This window comes from Prenolepis imparis, unplaced genomic scaffold, assembly GCF_030444845.1.
Source record: "Prenolepis imparis isolate NDT839.2.m4 unplaced genomic scaffold, iyPreImpa1.0 SCAF_8, whole genome shotgun sequence".
Taxonomy (NCBI): Eukaryota; Metazoa; Arthropoda; class Insecta; order Hymenoptera; family Formicidae; genus Prenolepis; species Prenolepis imparis.
In genome coordinates, this window is record NW_028141166.1 from 16,094,675 (window position 1) to 16,116,985 (window position 22,311).

The 22,311-nt window shown below is 32.1% G+C and overlaps 2 protein-coding genes across 7 annotated transcripts in view; one reads left to right on the top strand and one right to left on the bottom strand.

The window, feature by feature from the left end:
* LOC145939328 (protein amalgam) overlaps positions 1 to 22,311 on the bottom strand; it is a 296,331-nt gene that overhangs the window by 131,881 nt on the left and 142,139 nt on the right. The window lies entirely within an intron of this gene.
* The window catches only part of LOC145939400 (uncharacterized), an 8,680-nt gene continuing 5,735 nt past the window's right edge, over positions 19,367 to 22,311 (top strand). Inside the window, exons 1-2 of one of the 2 annotated variants that reach the window (XM_083043677.1) lie at positions 19,367 to 19,628; positions 20,858 to 20,924. The gene's annotated coding sequence lies outside the window, so the exon portion shown is untranslated. The remainder of the gene's footprint in view (positions 19,629 to 20,857; positions 20,925 to 22,311) is intronic. The other variant, XM_083043675.1, reaches the window with a different exon arrangement.

Below are 22,311 nucleotides of genomic sequence, written 5' to 3' on the forward strand. Positions count from 1 at the left end.
TATATCAGTCAGTTCTTTCTCTGCATTCTTTCTCTAAAGCGAGTCGCATAAATGTATTTCGCGAAACTAAAAAATTCTTTGTTCCGTATTTCGCAAAGCGTTTCTTCGCTCTCGCTGCAGGAGACACGAGCGAGCATATCGTATCGAGCGCCCAAAAGCACGCAGCGTGTCCTTGTAACTTCAACCTGTTCTCCGTTTTCTTTTTTTTTCACGACACACGATGAAAGAAGAAAAAAAGCGTAGCTCGCGCATATAAACCACCCTTCCTATTTTACGACGGACGCAGGTTATCCTCAAACCAACCCTCGCTCCTTCCCTTCCAGTAACGACGACGACTAGGACAATTTACCGTCATCCGATTCCGCCATCGCGGTGCGATGATTACGCAAGGTTGAGTTTCTTTATTTACGAGCCGGAAAAATTCAGCAGCTTTCCGTAAGCACACAGCTTTACAGCTGTGATTCCTTATTTATCTCCGGTGTACGCATCTCCGACGTTTTTCTCGTACTTTCCGATAACCGCTCTTTTACCTCCCGCAGCGGTTTCTTTTCGTCGAACACGCCCAGGGTATATCTTTTTCCGGTGCTCGGAACGAAGTATCTATCTCAACTGTCGAGATCATCGAATCGCAAAAGCGTCTCGTGCTAGCGACGATTCTTACCTCGAAGAGAAAGATCCGGCGAAAGATTCTGCTTTTAGAAATATGAAAGGAAATAGATTTCTCAACAAGGGGGCAACAAAATCGCGAGTAAAGCGACAAACTTCAGAAATAGATGATCATGGATCTAATATTCTCGCATTAATATAATAGTATTTTCAGATATAACGGAAAGCACTGAAAAATAAATAGCGGAATTAATAATAAGTATCTACTTTTTCAAGTGCATTATAACTCGAAAATAATTTATCAATCAACTATACAAGTGTAAATGTTCTGTGCCTTAGAAACATAAGTAAGCGTTCAATATATTTCTTCGAAATATTTTATGTACATCTAAAAGAAATCTCACACAAACAAATTAAGATCATTTTCTTCGCATCTTTTCGTAAACTGCAAAGATCGCTCGTTTACGCTGGGCGTAAAGGAAAATCGCATGATTCTCAAAGGGTTAGGGTGCTTGAACGAGCATCGAGGAATCCCTATTTCAACGCCAATCGGGTTTTCAACCAAGCAAGCGAACGATGTTAGCCACGAATTCCCCTTTTTAGCGCTGTTTCGAGAGGAGGAAGATGCGCTCATAAAAAGGGCAAGAGCGCCAGAGGCGCGATGGAAGCACAGAGGAAGAGCCTTGGAAGAAGATGGTATTTTCTAAAGACGCCTTACTCTTCACACACACACACAGACAAGGCAAATGCAAAACCGCGGGCAAGAAAAAGCGAACGGAGAGAGAGGGGGAGAGAGAGAGAGACTTGTACCGGCGCTTATATTTACTCATTTTCTTTCGGGCGTTTCTCAAAGGGTGCGTCGCCTTAGTCGTCGCTGGGCGTAAAAATGCTCAGCTATTTCGCCTCGCCTAAAGGCTTAACCTCGCGTACGGTAATCTGCGTCTCATAGATCCGCGAGAGCATCTCTCTCTCTCGAAGCGGACGACGGGACGAGAGAAAAAGAACGATGAAGATGCGCTGGAATTTCGAGGATCGAAACGCGGATGAGCTTGGTCTTCTCCGGAGAAGACGAGACTTGGCTAACGAGATTTTCGCGTTTTAAGAGAAAAATATTCACGCGACGCGAGAAATCTCTGTAAGAGGCAAAATGCGTCTGTTCGCGGTTCTAATTATTTCGTCTCTGGACGTTTCATCATTTTCGTCGCAAACCAGATTTATACACAAACTATTCGCATATATTCTTCATTAAAAATATTATTCTTAATATGTCTCTCAAAAGTGTCTCAATAGCTTATTATTTATGTTAATTGTAATATTAATTGTAATTAATTGTTTAATGAAATTTTTTGCATTCAATCATACTTGACTGAAGAAGCAACTGAAGCGCGATTAAAATGTCAAAGTATGATACAAAACAGGTGGCACAAAATATAAGTACATTTTGCAGCAAAACCCCACGGAGAGTCAAATCAAGCGATCGGGATGCTAATACATATATACATAGTTTCGTGCACAATTGAAACACGAGCGTGCCGCTTTAGAATGCCACTACGAAATGTGTATGTACCAAAGCATATTTAGTTTAATTTAGCCTGACTTCTCTGAGTCGCATAGTTGATGTCTGCCGCACGCGGAGCAAACAGCGAATAGTTTCTACGATGCCGATTATTGTCAAATTGTCTACAGTTTCTATCCTTTCTCTCCGTTTCTCCGCGAAATACCACAGTGGCATCCACCGCATCATCGTTAAGCAAAAACCGACTCGCTTTAGTCGTCTATTGCCAAAGGAGACGGATGATTTAGAAGAAAATCTCAACCGCTAAGAGCTTAAGCGCACGTTACAATCAACCGTAGGATATCATTACAGACCTTTTACGCTTTCTGCATACATATAAAAGATTTGTATGTTTGTAAGCCGTCCGATATAAGGGTGATGTTGTTCACTCGTAGACCTCGTTCTTTGCGATCAATAATTTTTCTTTTTTTTATACGACGATCGTAAACGTTACGCTATAACGAAAACATGATATCATAACAACGGGTGCATTTTGCTATCACGACGCGCGCGACAATCGATGTTTTAATGCAAACATTGTTAATTTGATAAGTTTGTTGGCAGCGATATTTTTTTTTAATTTTGCATTGCAACGCAAATTTTTTTCACTTGCGTTTCGCACAGCTATCCGATTAGTTGAATGGTGTAGAGTGCAGCTGCGCTGACGTTTATTGCAGATGATCACTACGTTACTTTGACATATATATAGCCACTGGAAAATACTAACATTTACATAATTCTTCGTCAGAGAATGCTAAAACTGTATAATGGAATTTGCAGAGATTTCTCGCAGACGCGATGATAACCTGAAGAAAACTATGTTGTAATGATATTTATTAGTTAGAGAGCGCTTTTCTTCAGACACGCAGGAATGCATTCGCGAAAATCATTCATTGCGCGAAAGTGAAGGCACGCAAGCGCAACTGCGTTCCTCGGCATTCGTCAAGTAGCGGATTTGCAGCCTAGTAGTACATATATACATATATATATATTTAACTGCAAAACAAAACTAAGCGAAATCCTTTTATCCAGCGAAGTGATGACTGACTCGCGGTAAATGGCACTATTACACGCTCACGTAGTACGTATAAAAGTTGTAGCGCGCAACAAAGATAAGCGTTTTCCTTGCCTTTATGTAAGGCTGTAACAAACAGAAGCGAAACAGAATTCCGCATAGAGTTTAGATAAGTAGTACATGGGTACCGGCGTTGCCAACCGGAAAACACGTGCATATTGCACGGTACATTCGCACGTATTTGAACATTTGCGTATCTGCTGTGTAATTGCACTGCTACTTTGTTTCTGCTTCTAAAATATGTTTCTACATTGAAAATTAATTTCCAACCGCTATTGTGTAGTGTAGCACAAAATAATTGATGTTATCTGTATATGTAAAATAATAATATAATAATATATAATAACTATACAATATAAATATATATATATATATATTTTTTTCCTTATTTAACTCTAAATATTGTTGTGAGAGAAGTTTTATTTCTCTAATTATATCATATTTAAATATTAGATTTAATATATATTTTATATATGTATATTTTTTAATACACATGACAATGCAACTCATAAAATTCCCGTTTTAGTAAGAGTATATATTACTTAAGATTATATTTTATAAAGTTTTATTAAAGCTGTCAATTTTCTAGATGTAAGCGTTCTTGAAATATTATATATGTCAGCTTGTCATAAAGTTTCTTATGCGGTCATTATATATCGTATAAACTTGGCACTTAACATTTGCCGCATTAATTCTAATAGATTTCTAAAAGTAAAAAACGCAAAAAAAAACAGGAACGTAATTGATTTTTTACTATTATTTTTTATAATATAATTATACTGAAACAATCATAGAGAGCTGTCATTTCTCCTTTTATGAAATATTTATACGGAAAAAAATATTAACTATCATCTTTAAAAATTTGAAATGTCTCTATATTACATCTAAAATTTAGCTATGATAATTAATATTTTTTTATATGCTTATTAAACTTTTCTGCATCTCTCAGCATTATGCATTAAATAAATGATAAAGTATCTTTAAAAAAGATAAAGAAATTGATTCAATTTGTTATATAATAGTAAATATGATGACATATTCGAATCGCTTTACATCAAATTTACTCTAATCACAGAGAAAATACTGATTCGTAAATAACTCTGATCTTTCGAATATCGTTCGAGATGTCGCACCTATTTTCTACGAAGGAAGAAAATGCAAAACATAGGCGTAAAGGCTTTATATGCTGCGACACGTTTCGACGACTTGGCTAAACAACAATAATTATTATTCCAAACACGCAGGTCGCTTAGACCCTCCGTAATCGTCCCCTCGTCGAAAATCCGTGGGCGAGAAGTTGCGCGACGCGGTACAGATTAAAGCGTTAAGCTGCGCCACGGTAGTCGGATATCAGGAGGCGACGAAATAACAACGCGATGGGATTTTCATCCCCGTTTGCACGTGTCAAGCGCCCCTTAATTACCTGGTCTGGCAAAGTTTGCGTCATCGGGAGGACTCGATGGCCGAATTCATATAAGCGATATGCAAAGGACGTTCGCTGGCGTATCGCATCGGCACCGAAATCTATCATTAGATAGATAAACGCTCGACAGCGTCGTATAGTTTAAAGGACGATTTCGTCCATACGCCCCCTTATTATCCCGAAAGTCCTGGCCCGTCCATGCTTCCTTGCCCTCCCCCTTGCCGTCCCCCCAAGTACACTCGAATGTTATCTCTTTGCTCAGTTTAACGTGCTATCGAACTTCCCATCCTTTAAACGAAATATGCAAATTACAATATCAGCGAGGAAAAGCTCTCTTGCAAGCTTAGCGCGCAATTTAAATTCCAGCTTTGCGGAGAATCGCAGAGAGCGCGTTCCTAAGATTTTCAGCGCAAGCGTATAGCGTATCGCTTTGTTGAGCTTCCAGTTGACTGTAATCATAAGCATTTACTTCTTTGACAGATTTTTCATTAAAAATCTTTCATATATTCCAATATTATAACTAAATTTTTCGAAATATTTTTATAACTATTTTTTATCGTAACTGTATTATTATTTAATATAGTATCTAATTTTATATAATACAAGTTAGAAGTTATATTTATATTTATCAGAGCAAAATAAAGAATAACATAATTAATAAAATAATAAGCAATCAATATAAGTGTACGCTTATCACAAAAAATGTATAGATAATTATTAAACTGTGTTTAAACTGTGAAGTGTATTAATTTCTTTATAATGTAATTTATACAATTTTGTACTAAGTTAATTTTTAAAAATTTTATACATTTATTTGTCATTTCAAATATTTTATTATTATATTAATCTAAGAGATTTAGAATTATATAAAAAATATTATATATATTCATATATAAATAGTTATTTTCGATTATTTCGATCAACCAAATGTAATTGCTAATTCGTAACATATAATATTAATATCTAACAATATTTAATATGCAAGCAATTAATTTCTAATTATAATATACTATATATGTATAGAATTAATTAGCAATGGTAACGACACAGATTATAACAAAAGATATTATATAGTATATATGTATACATATACATACATATACATATATGTACACATATATATAGATATATTATATACATTTATTTGAATAATATAATTAATTACGATAAATCAAATATTCAAATACTTGAATAAGAAACTTTGAATCTAAATACAAAAACTTATAAAAATTTAAATAAAATAAAATTCAAATTTAAAATAAATTATATTCTATATATTATCGCTATTAAAAATATGCCAATTCATATCTGCCTACGATATGATTAATGGAATTATACTCGAAATTATATATACAGCGTCAAGAATAATTTCATTACGATAATGAAAACTGTCATTGCGTAATTAAACCTTGCTCATAATGTGAACCAAGGTTAAATATTTACTTCAATAATCGGATTTATGGTTGAAGATTATTTCATCTAAATCTAGTTAATATGTACAAAGACATGAGTCGAGTCGAAATGATGTCGTTCTTACTTATTATTGTTATAAGCTTTGCTTTTATCGCGTACTTGCCAATTATCTTCAATTACTACGGAAAACAAAGATAAACTTTTCTTATATGTGAGACATAAAAAACTTATTGTCTACGCGATAATATTGACAATTTATTTCTTCGTCTTTTTTTCTTCTAACGATGAGTTGATAGTATAAAGGCTAATTAATTAAGTTAAGCAAAATTACGTCAATTTTAAACATATGTGAAACTTCAAGTAAACTAAAACTTCAAACACACTTCAAGTAAAAAGCATGCGGCACACGATGCTATTTTATCTGCTGGATTGCTAGCTGGATTTGCGTGCTTGCTACCGTGTGGGCAGCAGTGCTGGCAGTGCTACTGACCGTGTTGCTCGCTTGGCTTCAGACGATGCCTACTTTCGTGCTGGTTTTAGGAGGATCATTTCAATAAACCAAAAAAATTTCAAGTGACGATAACCCTATCATCGTTATATGCAATATCATTGTTTATATGATCGTGGTTATATGTCACTGTGAATGTTTTTTGACATGTATTTTGCAACCTAACCCAAATTTGAGACTGACAATCTGTCAATCTGTCAGCATCTTGATTGACAGCGCAGGATTATAGCAAGAAAAATAGCACCTGTTCTATCACCGAAATCCAGCAAATCAGTCAGCAGCGTGACCAGCAGGCACACAATTTCCAGCCTAGCAAAGAGCAAGATTGCCAGCACAGGCGTACGCAAGTAATCCAGCAGATAAAATAGCATCGTGTGCCGCATGTTTAAGATAATCAGAGCATCATGATCGCGCGTGATGAAAATACAATGACTCGTGCTTAAATTCGTTGCTTAAGCCGTCACACGATGTACGTTTTTTTGTATGATTAGCTTGTATGCTAGCTTGTATCCTGTACGTTGCTTGGTTTGCTGCATAGAGCGTTGTATAAACACGTCACACGAAGTTGGTTTGCTGTATGGAGTGTTGTATGAAGACGTCAGACGAAAGAAAACGTCAATCATAGCTGGTTGATAGATTTTGATAATTAAATAAAATATTTTAAAAGAGATTGATATGGAGGAACAACAGCTCCTGTATATAGTAAATGAAATTTTGCGACGACGGAGATTGGCTGCATTCATGTTATTACTTCATCGCGAAATAAATACAAGAAATCGTAGAAACTATTTGTTCTTTATTCCACATTTTTATTAAAATATTAATATTCTGTCAAACGATTTTGACATATCATATCAACAGTGAAGATCGCATTGAATGAAACATTTCCGAAACGCTGATTGGTGCATGCAAGGAAACGAGCACGAAATAATGCACCGGAGCAAACATAAAAATCATACAAGCTAGACTTTCGCACTCAATGCATCGAAGTGTCTGGCATGCACAAGTGCAAGCACAGCAGCGTACAGCTAATTATACAGAAAAACCTACATCGTGTGACGCCGGCATTAGTGAATATTCTATTTCGGTCAACGCACAATTATACAGTTCGAAAAAAAGACGGTCAAAGGTCTCGGCTGACTAACAACAACCAATAACTCTAATTTATAGCTCGAGTTAATTGATAAAAAGAGTTCACGTAAGGTCAATAAAAAGAATCGTGACGTAATGCGACTAAACTTCTTGAGTGAAAGTTCGTTTATCAAATTATATGGTTTATCAAACTAATTTGCTTGTGTTTAATTACGTGAGACTTGTTATAATAATCATTGAAAAAAGGTATTGGAGAACAGAATATCATCTCTCCGAGAAAAATTTCTCAAATCATAAATTAAATAAAAAAATTAATTGATAAAAATATTAATATTATAGATTATGTGTTACATTTTCGCAGATATCGATTGTTGATCGCCATGAATAAACATTCGCACAAACACATTCGAATGCATTATCATCTCTCACGAAGGAAACGTCGTAGAAAGCACATTCGTTGTCGCGCAGCAACAAATATCGACGTTCCGGAAATGTCCCCGGTGCATGTTTCTTTGCTGCCAAGATACGATAAATTCATTCATTCATTTCTATCTCTTCGCAACGACAGGGCAGTTTGATTTCCGTGCGAGAGATCTGCATGTAATGCAATGGTGTCTTTTCTGACATTGAAGAAAACCGCGAATTGTCTCTGCGATAAACGCGATTCATCAAACATTAATTAACGTCATATACGAATCATATTCACGCAGCGCAGGACCATTTGCTTTTTTCCAACGATGCATGCCGTTTTTGTTTCTTTTTTTCTCTCCGACACTTTTGCAATTGTTTCCCAAATGAAAACAGCGCAAAGCGCATTCGGCAACGGAGCATTTCGCGCTTCTCTTCAAACCGAGTTGATTACGCTTCGTTTTACCACTCGAGAAATGCCTCGCTCTTACAGAGTATTAAATACCATCGAATTCAAAACCACTCGCCTCATTCAGATAAATTAATTAGAAACTTAAATGCGCTGCACTTCTAATAACCTTTCGCAGTTTCCGTGAAACGGCAGCGTAAGAACAAATTCTGAATATCGATTCTGCATTAAAAGACGCAATATGAATAAAAGCTTTAATTTTGAATATTATTTGAATATAGCGCATTAAGACCAAGTACGTCAATTAAAAGTGTTTTATTATAAACATATTTTTTCTCAAAAGAGAAAATTTGAGATATATGAAACTTATTTAAAATTTAAAATATATAAATATTGGTATATGTAATTATATCATTATAATATAATATTTAATATAATATTTATATATTAAATATTGTGTTTTTTTTTCTTCCAGTGTTATCTAGATACATAGCGTGACGCAATACTAAATTAAAAAAGATTCATGTAACTACAGAATCATGTAACATTGCAAGACTAACAAGGTAACGTTGATCCCCCCGTTAACGCTATTTATCTCCATTATTTATGAATTATTGATTCTCTCTTCACAGACTCTTTTTAAATAATAAATCGCGGTTGACGTTCCGCTCGGCGTACTTGTCGCACACACAGTCTCACATCCCTAAATTTATAACAAAGGGCACTTTAATCCACCGCAGGAAATCCATATACACAACACGAGTATGTTCTCCCGACTGCGAAATAAAACAATGACAATGGTATCCTTTACAACGAAACGAATCTACGAGTGCGAATTTACACTGCAAGAGTATTCAACGCGCGCACACGAGTGTGCACGGGAGGACGGGAGTGTAAGGGAGGTTTCACCCCTTTTCAAGCCGCGTACCGCTTTGCTCTTTTGGTGCGCGCAATGCTTTCACAATTGTTTTCCTAAATGAAAGCTCGAGAAAGTACAACCGTATCAGTCGTCGTAGGTAGGGCGAACGGAAAGGTGCAGGGATGGTCGGACACGACGAGGAGGAGGGTTAAAAGGGCTTAGTTACACTGCATTTCATTGTTACCGTGTAGCCCGGTATCACCGACGCTTCCTACCGACTTCCCCAGAACTTTATGCTCTTCATCGCGAAAGTTTGGGACTTACTCTTAGCACGAGAGCTTTTTAACTCCGCTCGCGAATCGACGAATCGCGGCCGCTAACGGTGCAAAATTGCAGCGAGTAATGCGTGATGATGGAATTTGAACACTTGTGCGAGAGGTTCTCGAGTTTATCGCGAAATAATTTGTTTTTGCACGAAGTTTTTTGTAAATTGTGCTTTCTTTTGTTTTAGGATTTTTTTTTATAGAACATTAAAATAAAAAAATTAATACAAAGCTAAAAATCTGCGAAATAAGATATAAAGAGATATTGTAATCACACACAAAGTATTTAAATATAATAGTCTTAATAATACACAGCATTAAAATATTTAAAGAAGTTATACTGATCTATTATGCCTCTGCGTATGCGCAGATTTTTAAACGGTATAAATAATAATTATTATTTAAGATATTATGATGGAGAGAGAGAGAGAGAGAGAGAATGCGAGAAAAAAAGATGTCCTTATCCTTAATAACCTTTAATATACGTTAATGCGTGTATCGCGTTGTTGCAATATTTCTATTGAATTATTCACATTTTCATTCCAGCATATATCGAGTCGTTATTGACCATGCCCGGAAATATGTTGTACGCAGTTAAGGGCTTTTCAATAATGCATTTCCGGAAGCCATGAGAATTACTGTCGAGCATGCGATAAAAAGCTTTAATTCCAGATCGAACTGTACCAGGAACAACGCCATTTCCTGAATCGGGAATTGGGATTTCGTGGTCACAGGATTGGAGCGTGATATGACTTCCCAGTTCTACAGAGGCTTTATTTAGGTCCCCTCTGATAAATTTGGTCCTACACAAAATAAACGTGTTCGAAATTTCTCAGATCACTTTGCTACTATTATTCGCACGAATAATTTATTTCATATGAAGGTCATCAAAATAATTATTCTTATTTATCATTTTTTATAGCACAGCTTAATAGGGCACAAATTAAAGTTTATAATAAATTAATTAAACAAATGTTCTTAAATAGGACAAAATTTAAATTTAGCATATAAAATTTGTATTGCAATCGATATTATTACAACGAACTAACTTATAAAAAAAATCAAGCCACCCTAATCATTAAACTTTTCGTGCAACGATAATAGGGTGCAAAAATTCATAATATCGATGGAAACCCTTATGGAATTCTTTCTGAAGCTTGACATTAACGAGAAATTAATCACCGGCTATCAAGTGATTATCTAGAGCCTAACGATCATTTCCAGCAGAGCATAAAAATCACTCAGCCGATGCGAGCAGCTCTTAGGAGCGACATTCATTGATAATAATTGGATGAGCATCGCTGCATTATCGCCTTCCAATAACCGAGATGGGTCAAGGGACACATCTACTGCCAACTTCCAGAACTAGCAGAATCATTATAAATACGATCTCACGAGACTCTTAGGAGATGCTTGTTGAGCCAAGTCCACCGGCTTCAATCGACGACGCGCTGCACTTCGCAATAGGCATAACTTTCGAGTGATATCACCGCATTAGATGCAAGTGAGGAAATTATTATTGTTGAGAATTGTAAAATAGAATTGTAAAATAAAATTCGAAATATAAATAACGCGAAAATTATCAGAATTTTAAGAAAGTTAATAAAAAGATATCAATGAGAAGATTATTGACTCTATAGCGAGAGAAAAAAAGAAAAAGAGAAAAAAATGTAATGTATATATCTCTTTTCATAAATATTTATAAATATTTATATTTAATTATTGCACTTTATCAATATGAATATAATCTATAAATATATGTAGCTTTTATTACATAATGGCGATAAATAATACTCTTTATCCTTTCACGAAAGAAAAATTGATAAAACATTTAAAATGAATGCATAAATTATTAATATAATTGATTCAATATAAATCATTCTATTACTTATATACTGCATCAATTATCATTACTCAAAAAAATGGTTTTGCAATTGTAGGAAAAATTTTTTAGGTGCAAAAAATTAACTGAGGTAGACAAATGATTAGCACATATTGCAATATCGTATATATTTTGCACGTAATCAATCTAAATGACAGAGACAGAACTAAAAAATTCTATCTGTGACAAACGATAATTCTATCTGTGACAAACGATATTCTATCAGATACAAAAAATAGCGATAATTTTTGTTGCGACATCTAGAAATTTTTTTGCGTGATTAATCATATAAATCAAAATCAATTATCGAAAACAAAATATACTCTAAGATATTTTAACGCATTATTAATCATCTATTTTACTTCTCAATCGATTAATTAATTTTTAGCATTAGAAATATAATCAATTATCCCGATTTAGATATGATTGATAAAAAAAATTATGCCGACATTATTTTTCCGCATAAAGGAACATTTGATGAAAGCACCTTACAAATGTGCATTACATCATCCAGTTGATAGAGTACAAATACATACATCTTTGATTCAAAGATATCATTCAGTTATAACTATCCCGGAAAGATACATTTTCCCGATAAGGAAGATCAAGGAAATGGCAAGGACTGTCGTGAAATTGACTAGCTTCAAGGATGTCTCATTTTCGTCTCGGCCATTCCTTCGCGCTGACTAGAAATTTCACAGAGATGACGCAGGCTGATTGGATTAACTTCTTGGAGCGTGGCAACGATAACGAACAGCAGACTGTTCTTCTAAATAAAGCTCCATGAGAAAAGTAACACACCGCTCGTCTATCGCAAATCAATCAGAACTTTTCAAGACTTTACAGAGTCGCGCATAAATATTCAACAGTTTCATAATTCGAACATGCATTTTTTACCTCTATCTTTTTGCTCCCTTGTTAACCTTTCATTACTTTAATAAAAGTTATTTCCATCAGTTGTATACCTTATCCTTATATACAGGGTGTTTCTTAAACATATGTCAAAAATACAAAGGGTGATTCCTGAAGTCATTTTATGAAAATTTATACCTCTGATAATTTTTCGAAAATCGCTCTGTTTCGAAGATACAGAGCGATAAAAATTTACAAGAAATACAATATTTTGAATATATTTTTATTTTTATTAATACAATATTTTCTGGCATCACTGATAACGACAATAAAGAAGTTCTTTGAACACTACATTAATAACTTTTACAGATATTAATTATTTTCTTATAAATTTTTATCATTTTGTGTGTGTATCTTCAAAACAAAACAATTTTCAAAAAATCATCAAAGATATAAATTTATTCATAAAATGACCCAAGAAATCATCCCTTAAATTTTTGACATATGTTTAAGAAACACCCTGTATACCTCACTAGGCAAAATAAAATTTTAATCTTACTATACAAAATTTTATTGAAAATTATATGCATTGTAATCGTCACGTGAAGAATTAATGTTAATCTATGAAAATGTTAATCATCAGGATAATTTAAAAGCGCGTAAAAAATTTAGATAAGATTATGGTTGCTCTCGCGCTTTAGAAAATCCGCCGCAAGATCAATAATCCTGCAGCCCTCTTAATCGGATGCTTAACAGAAATAAACTTAAGAGGTAGCTGCAGTCGTTCACGTAAACATAAATGCATCGCAGACACGGGCTCCATTAGAAGAAGTGCTATTGCTTGTAGAACCGATACTAAAGGCATTGCTCGGGATTATCCTGCGATTCGCCCTACAGCCGCTCTCTGGGCTGATTCAGAGATTCAAGCAACATTAGAAATTGTCGCTTTATTCGGAAAAGGAGGATTTTACGGAAGGCTAGTGTCCGACTATCTTTCAGTTCTCTTCTCGCCTCCTACGCTACACAATTGTCTTGAACGAGAAGTGAATGGTAGAAGAACTTGTGAAACGAGTACTTCATGAAGGGTTGCGAGAGAGCGCACCATCGGGGATGGATAAAGCAAGCACGGTGGGAACATAACGACTGCATTCAGCTCGAGTGTCTCGCAACGATCCGCATTTTGCGACTTAACGAAACTTATATTGATATTTGAATGTTGAAACGTGCGCTGGACGGCGTTTCGCAAATTGAGCTTTGAGAAAGTTCACGTACATAAACATCGTAAACAGTGTCCAATGGAGTGTAATGTAAAAAACTTATGTGTGTCGGTCGTTTCGTCGAACGTGATGCGTGCAAAAAAGTACGTAATGGAACAAATAAAACGTGACCTCTACTTTTTTCGATTAATAATAATCAAATATGTCTCCAAAATGAAATTGTTATAATTTGCATTTGTCTAATCTTACAAGAGATGCAAAAAGAATATTATTTTTTTTTCTCAATAAAAAGTATTATTAAAATTATACCTTTTTATTTTATTAAAAAAAATGTTTTTAACTATTATAAATCAGAACAGATTTATATACTTGCAATGGAAAAATTTAATTCTATGCAAAATTTTTTCTCGTCCTCTTTTTAAATATTCAGCATTAAAAATATATTGTAGAAGAATTAAATTTAAATTCTGTTAAAATTAAATCTAGAAATTGTTATCAAAATTGTTGTTTACTTCAGTAAAAATATTTATACAATTGTCGTACTTTTACTGTTATTAATAGCATGCTAATACATAATACAAATAAAAATTTCTTGCATATCATTTGCAAACAATTAAAACATCATTAAATGAATGTGCATAGTAATGTGATGATAGAGTACAATTGTAAATAACAGCACATGGACAAAGCAATATAACATTTTTATAGCGCGTAAAGCGCTATTAAAAAAGTGCGTCACTTGCTATAATAAAACTGATAATTCATATAATTTATTAAAATGCATACAAATTTTGGAAAATTTCCAATTCATCGTTAAATTTCCAAACGATCAATCTGACGTATATGAAAATAACTACAATTTTTTTAAAACGCGTTCGATCGGAGATCTGTAGGGATTTCCCTCAATTATTGCTGGCAATCGATCGACGACAACCAATTGTTAAATCGATGGCTCGTGTATGATATTCACATTCTGTATAACGATTTCTTTAATTCTGTTTCACACTCAAAGTCACGAATTTTTTACAATTAATTCTGGCAATATATATTAAAAACTTGACAATATTATTATTAAGTAGGGAATAAAAAAGTATTATTTTGTTAATCTTATGTTTAATTATATATAATAGGTCTGTTTTGAAACTAATCATTTTACAAATTTACTTTATCATAATGCGTAAATCTTTATCTAAGCACGATCCATTAACTTCACAAGGTGACAAATATTGACGTATTACTCAATTCGTTCGATTTTCTCTATCATGTGTGGACATTACAACGCGCAATTTAAAAAAGTCTTTTAAACATATTTGATAAATCGCTCGCGATGTGGACATAGATATATTTTTTTATTGTTATACGTGTATCCTTGACAAATTAATTTCTTTCATTATATATCATAGTCATACTATGATTTTTAAAAATCGTAGATATATATAATGTCACATATTTATCTTTCATGATAATACATATCTTTAGTATCGATAATTATATCAAGTAAAATATATATATGGACGTAGATATAAGTCGTTCGCTCGAAAAACGACTTAAGTTTTTGTACAAAAAATTGAAGATTCAACTATATAATTTAAGTTATTAAACATTTTGCTACTCAGCAAAATAGGAACGCGCATATTAAAAAATATAAAAGCTGAATAGCATAATGTTTAATAACTCGAATCACACAGTTGAATCTTTAATTCAATTTTTTGTGCAGAAACTAAGTCGTTTCTCGAGCGAATGACTCGTATATTGTTTTTTTATTTTTGTACGTGCATCCTTGACAAATTATGCTTAGTCATGTAATTTCCATTCAATTGAAAGACCTTTCTTGATCTTTTTCATCACTCAATATTTTATATTGCTAGAGAATTGCTAAAACGTTGGGATTTTGAACGTATAAACACGTGTCACACGTACATTCGATAAAAATAATTTCAACGGAAAATCTGTGTTTTTGAGATTAATTTTCCCTTTCACAATTGGAACCAATTATTTATATCAAAACGAGTGTCATCGTTATTTATTGCTGTACAAACTCGCAACCGCATAAACTAATTATCTTCCATCAACCGAGTTCATTAACGATAAAATTGCTAAAATAGTGTCAATTTCTGTTGTAGTTTAATTGTCAATGAAAAATATTTGGATGTTTTATACAGTATGTTTTAACTGTTAGACTATCTTATGTACGTTTATACAATTGCCCTTCGCTATGACCTAGGCAATTTATATCCCCTTGGTATATGAGCTTATATTACATTTTATCATCATTTAGTAGTCAAGTAATCGTCATACAAATCAACGTGCAAACTAGCATGCAAGGATTCAGTAATAAGTCGTTATTTTTCTATTATGTAACATACTGACTGACGTTTTTATGCTTGCTTGCAACACGTGTCATAATTATTTCAAATAAGAATTTTTTATGCTAATATATTATAATGATTTTAATTTACTGTGTGATTTATGCATTATTTTTCTAAGTTTTAACCGCACCTAGTATCTTTATCAATACGTGTTAAATAGTATTATATTGTGTCTCTATTTTTCTTTTTCCAACATTTGCAAAATCACACGTAAATCTTCTAATATTATCACGCAAAATATTATTTAAGCAAAACGCCACTAAATCAATTCTAAGTGTAATGTAATTATCGTGTTAAAAATTTTGATCGACATAAGATTTGATTAACTTATAACGAAATTCATAGTTATTTTAAATATCCTATATATTACACTTTTGAAATTAAACAGAAATGCTTGGTAAGTGCAGCTGCATGTTATGCAAGTTTCTAACCTGCAAGCACGCTTGAAATTCGTATTCATTTTCCTATAATGCTCGCATGTATGAAAACGCGTGCAATATTGCATGCAATTAGAATTTGGACAGCTATGCGTTGGCCGATACGCTTCGCGTGATGCGAGTGATCGCTGAATAATGTAATTGAAAACTAACGACGCGCGGACCATTCCATTTAATCGGCTCATATAAATAAATCACATGGACCGTGAATACACCGCGCTGATACTTCAGAATTGCACACGGGTATATAATTTTAGTCACGTGGTCGTTAACGATTCAATCAAATAGCGATACTTATCGGCTTTCCCCGAGAATTAATTAAACCGTTAAAAATTCATCGCCATCGATCGACTTACGAATGCGTTTGGGAATTTCGTTCAATTGCACATTCTACCAAAATGGTCAAAAATTTCCTCTGGAACAGCTGCTGACAAAGTGCCCTTGCGAAATTTACTATCAAAGGCATTGATGTATATAATTTAAGGAAATGTATTAATCATTTTTTCTCACAATTAAAAAAGCAGATCATACTCAATATTTAATAATTCATGTGTTTTTTTCACGAAAGAAAATATATATTAAACGTATTGTTTATATATTTTCCAAAACTATAATATAATATAAAAATATAAAATATAAAACTATAATATAAAATTATAATATGCAATTCTTTCGATTATTTTTATAAAAATAGAACGATATGCGCAATGCCTTCCACAAATGTATGTGAACAACAATGAATATTGTCAAATAGTAATATTACTTTTATTTAATATTACTATAATAGTTTCTTTTAACAAAAAGTTGCTAGATAAATAATTATCACATAAGAAAAAGATTAAAATAATTATCACACAAGAAGAAAATTTCTTTCCTCAATGTCAATGTCATACATATATACATATATATTATGCCAGCATTAGACACATTAAACAAAATTACACAACCGAAGATAAAGATTAATCACTACATGACTTGCATGCATGTTATAACGTATCTCTCTCTATATTTAATCTGTAATTATGATCGTGTCTATTAACTTCCTGAACCGGGAAAAATAACTTGGACAAATTGTATGTGACAGAGGACAAAGTTCCATCTGTTACGTAAAATTTCTCGAGATTGCGTGAAGATATCATGAAATGCAGACAGCTTGCTTATTTATCATTTGCGTGTAGATAATTGGTTGTGTCATCATCTTATTTCTTTTTATGAACCGTACACCACGTGTTACAAATTATGACACAATATAGATAAGTAAAAAATGTTCAATAAGCATGTGATAAATAATCACACTAAAATGCCTTTGATCTATTACTAAAAATTATTATTATTAGTGCTGTAATACATCAATTATCTGAAAAAATGTTTCAGATTATATGTAATATAAGATTATATCTAATAATAAAAATTATAGTTTTCATACTTCAAGCATACATAATTTACTTTCGCTATATTATACTCCGAGTTCACATAAAATATTCCTTTATAACATGCGTGGTCCGTACACTGAGACTCACCGGAAATTCTCACGACAGATAACATTTTAATGATTTTTTATCGCGGCGTTTCAACATATATTTTTCGTTGAATAGGGTCATAAAATTATGATGCCTTTCGAATTGCGTAAAACTTTGAGAATTTGCTTTAAATTCAAAATAAAGTAAAACTTTAGCAGTAAAATAAAAAATAAATTATAAATTAATGTAGCAAGAGATTATTATTATTATTATGATTATTAATATATATATATATATATATATAAATAATCATAATAATAATAATATATATACATATATATAATATTAAACATCTATAAATATGATATATAAGTATAAGATACGTCCAGTGTTTTCTGTTATCTGGATAAAATTATCTATATTTTCATCTAGATGCGGTCATTGTTAATTTTACCTTTTATCTATATAATTATCTATATAATAGAAAAGTAATATCTTTTATAAAACATCTAAGATAATGTAATCAATGCGCACATTGTAAGCAACAGATATTTGTACCTCGAAGAAATCGTTTATCCGACAGTACATTTGAAAAACTATAAGTTAAGTACTAATAAACCTCTATATATATATTTGTAACATATATAATATAATGTATATATTAATATTGAAATATATGCTTATTTTCCGTAGTTGTAGCGTATCAGGTTAAAGATCAACTGAAATTTTTAACTGAAATTTTCTCTTGAGTATCTCTACTGAATCGAGAATGAACGAATATTAAATTGATTTTCAAGATTGATCTATTAAACCATATCATGTCTTAAGACTGGTTTTAGCTGAATTCCTCAGCAGAATCACGTCTATAAATACGGACCTAAAATCTTATAAACAGCTTGAAAAAAAACATTATTCAATGCATTAAATATTGATTTGATAAAGCGTTATCTTCCCCGGGATCGTTAATCTTTTTAACAACAAGAATAATGCATATATTGACTTAGATAAAAAAAGCAGAAACTGAGAAGATTTTTTATCTTGAACATCACATATGAATTTCATGTCTCAAGATAACGCATGATAGACGATCTTTATGAATATTTCGCCGTATTTTTATTGTTCAGAAAAAAATAATTTATTATTCTTAAAATGGTAATATTATAGAGACAAATAATGCATAATGTTAATTTTACGAATTATGCATTCAAAAATCCACCGGATTGTATCTAAAACATCTTTAGGAATTTTATAGTTATAATATATAATTATAATATATATCAGATATTTATTTATCATTTTGTTTTCTTAATAAAACCAGCCCCTTTCTTATCTCGCCACTCAAACATACGTATAATTGCTTACTGTACCCGCCCGAACGCTGTCATAACTTTTCTTATCACGTTCTGTTATCTTCATCATTAAATATTAATCGACGATTGTGATTGAGCTTTATCGAGGGGCAAACTGTCATGTGTTGGTAAAATTTAGTCAGCTTGGACTGAATCAGGAAGTCCGTCGGTAAACGGATTATTACATGTCAGTGTTCGTGATGGTCGTCATCTATAGCGTTAAATGAGTAGACTTGTATCTGCAATTTCTTGCGAGAGTATAAAAGATTGCACTGTTGCCAGTATAAAACCTGTCACTTCTATTCTGGGTATATCATTTCGCGTTTGGTCTTCGTGAAGCGGCGAGTGCAGTGAGCATTAAGTGAAATAAATTGAGACCGACAACTTATAAGTAAGTGTATTGGCAGTTATTCTGTTTCCTTTCTATCGATGATCAATCAGAACGATATAATCGTAGTTTATTTGCTTGTGAATTAAAATTATAAAAAAATTATGGTAAACTTTTGAATTATTGTGTTTCAGAAAAAAATGAATCAAGTTTATATTCAGTAATGCAATTATATGCGTGTGAGATATTTAAATATTAAAATCACTGTAAATATAAAGTATCTTAGAATGAAATAAATTGTGCCAAAGTATATTCTACGAGTGAAGAAATGAAAAAAAGTTTATATATACATTGAATTAGAAATGCTTCATTAAGAACCTAGCCTAAAAATATTAAATATGAATGAGCTTGCTAATATATTACTATGTGAGAGTAGGTCAATGATGTTTATCATCTTTATTTATTTGGACTATTCAGTATTTGAAAATCCATAAGTCAGTAACTTATATCAGTATCGCTATCCACACAGCAATACACAATTCCATATTAAAATGTCATTATTCTCGAAAAATTTGTAATAATTTTTTACTAAAGTATTTTTAGACTATGAAGATTTTTATGTAACATTTTTTTCTATTCAGAACATATTTGCATCGATCGTTTTATTCTAAAACACTTTGTACATGTACTGTGATATATAATCCAATATACTTGCCGTAATTTGAAATAAAGTTTCGTTACAAAATGTACATATCAAGCGCAGCTAACGCCGTGTAATCTCAATGGATTGCGTTCTTGCAAGAAAGAGTTTAAGTTGTAAAAATTGCTTGCCGGTTGTAAGTTTTTACGAGATACTTGTGGATTTTACAGACAAAAATTTACAGTCACGTAAATGATTTTCTTTATATCTTAATCTTATACTTAAAATTTAATAATATAAATAATAGAAAGTATATACCAGCACACAAACGATCAGTCTCTTTTATTTCTAAAGCTAGAAATAATAAATTATAATAATAAAAAATAAAGTTTAAATTTGTCGTGTAACACAAATATTTTCGCACTCTTCAAAACTAATATACCGAATTTGATTTGAGAGAATTCATTCACTATTCACACGAGCGTGTTTTATGAGCAGTTTGTACGAAGGTGTTTTACGATGGTTCTTTACTAGCTACTGATGTACTAGCACATTATGTAATAAGGAAGCTTTTATAGCGCATAGCAGAGTATTTTAGTATTTAATCAAAAAATATTTATAAATGCTAAATTATAAAACTCTTTTATTGCAGTGTACTAGCATGCTAAAAAAATCACATTTATGCTCTTTAATAGTGTGATGTAAACAATTATGTTAATGTAAGTAATTATATGTGTTACGCTTGATGTGCAATTTTATTACGCTTAAATAAATAGCAAAAAATTTTTATACACATTATAATAGATTGTCTTTATCTTCATAATAGCAGGCATTAATTTTAGGACCTTACTGTTACATAATGTGAGTACAATTAAGAAGATGACATTTTCAGGCTTATTAAAACATGCTTCTAGAGTACAAAATTTACGTAATGCATTTAATTTTATTATTATCATCATTTCTTTTATATATTGTTATTGATGCACTTTATTTGTATTTTTATAATTCATTTTATAATTGTCAATCATCAATCATATCTCTAAAACTAATACGATTTATTTAAAATAAAGTTGCAATTAAAATAAGATTCATTTAAAATTAACGGATATTTCAATCTAAATTTCTTTTCTCACATTTCTTTAATGTTCAAGATTTCAACAGCTTCTAATAAAACTAACTTCTAAAAAATTTTTAACAGATGTCGAAATCCATAAAACTAACAGAATTACAGACATTTATAGATTATATTACGCAAACTAAAATTCAGCGCGTTTCGCGTATGGATCAGCAGACCTCACTTTTATTTTTGACTGTCATCTAACATAGCCAGATGATCTATTTTGAAAATACTTCTTTTGAAAGAGAAGATGTTACGGATGTTTAGTATAATCTCGACCGCTGAGCGGAACACACGTTTTTTAAAACCTGAATATTTCTTTTAAAATGAAGAGTGCCAGTATAGAGAAGGTTGACTAAACGTTCCAACAAGCAAAGAAAAATTGAGCATAATAATTAAACTACAAGCAAAAATTTTCGTTGAGTGTGCATCAATCTGAATAGTAAACGTTTAATACATAGAAGAAGACTTATATTGTTTAATAAAATTATAAATAATTGAGCAGAAGAAGAAATTAGAGAAGAATAGAAGAAAATCTTAAATTGAAGAAGTATTTGTTATATTGCTGATTAAACGTAAGAACAATAAAAATTTTTATTTTTGTCATGTTATACCTATACTGAAAATTTAAATGCATTTTCTTGGAAACTATGTCTCTTCAAGCCAACACAATTTCTTAAAAAATATTAAACCAATTAATTTTAACTTTCTTGTGCATGTACAAACTACATGTGTGTATGTGTGTCGATTTATGATCCAAATTAAAATTATTATAATAGCTTTAAATTAACTTTTTTATAATAGTCAAAGTAAACAGTGTTATTAAAAATTTTTTTAACTTTTTTTTATTCTATATGGATATTTTATATTGGGTTTAGACCACTAACCAGCTTCATAATTAATAAGAATTTTCTCTTGCTCTTTTTATTTTAGATGAGTGGATTTATTAAAATCGTGTCAAACAGTACTCTGCGTTGATACCACTGCTT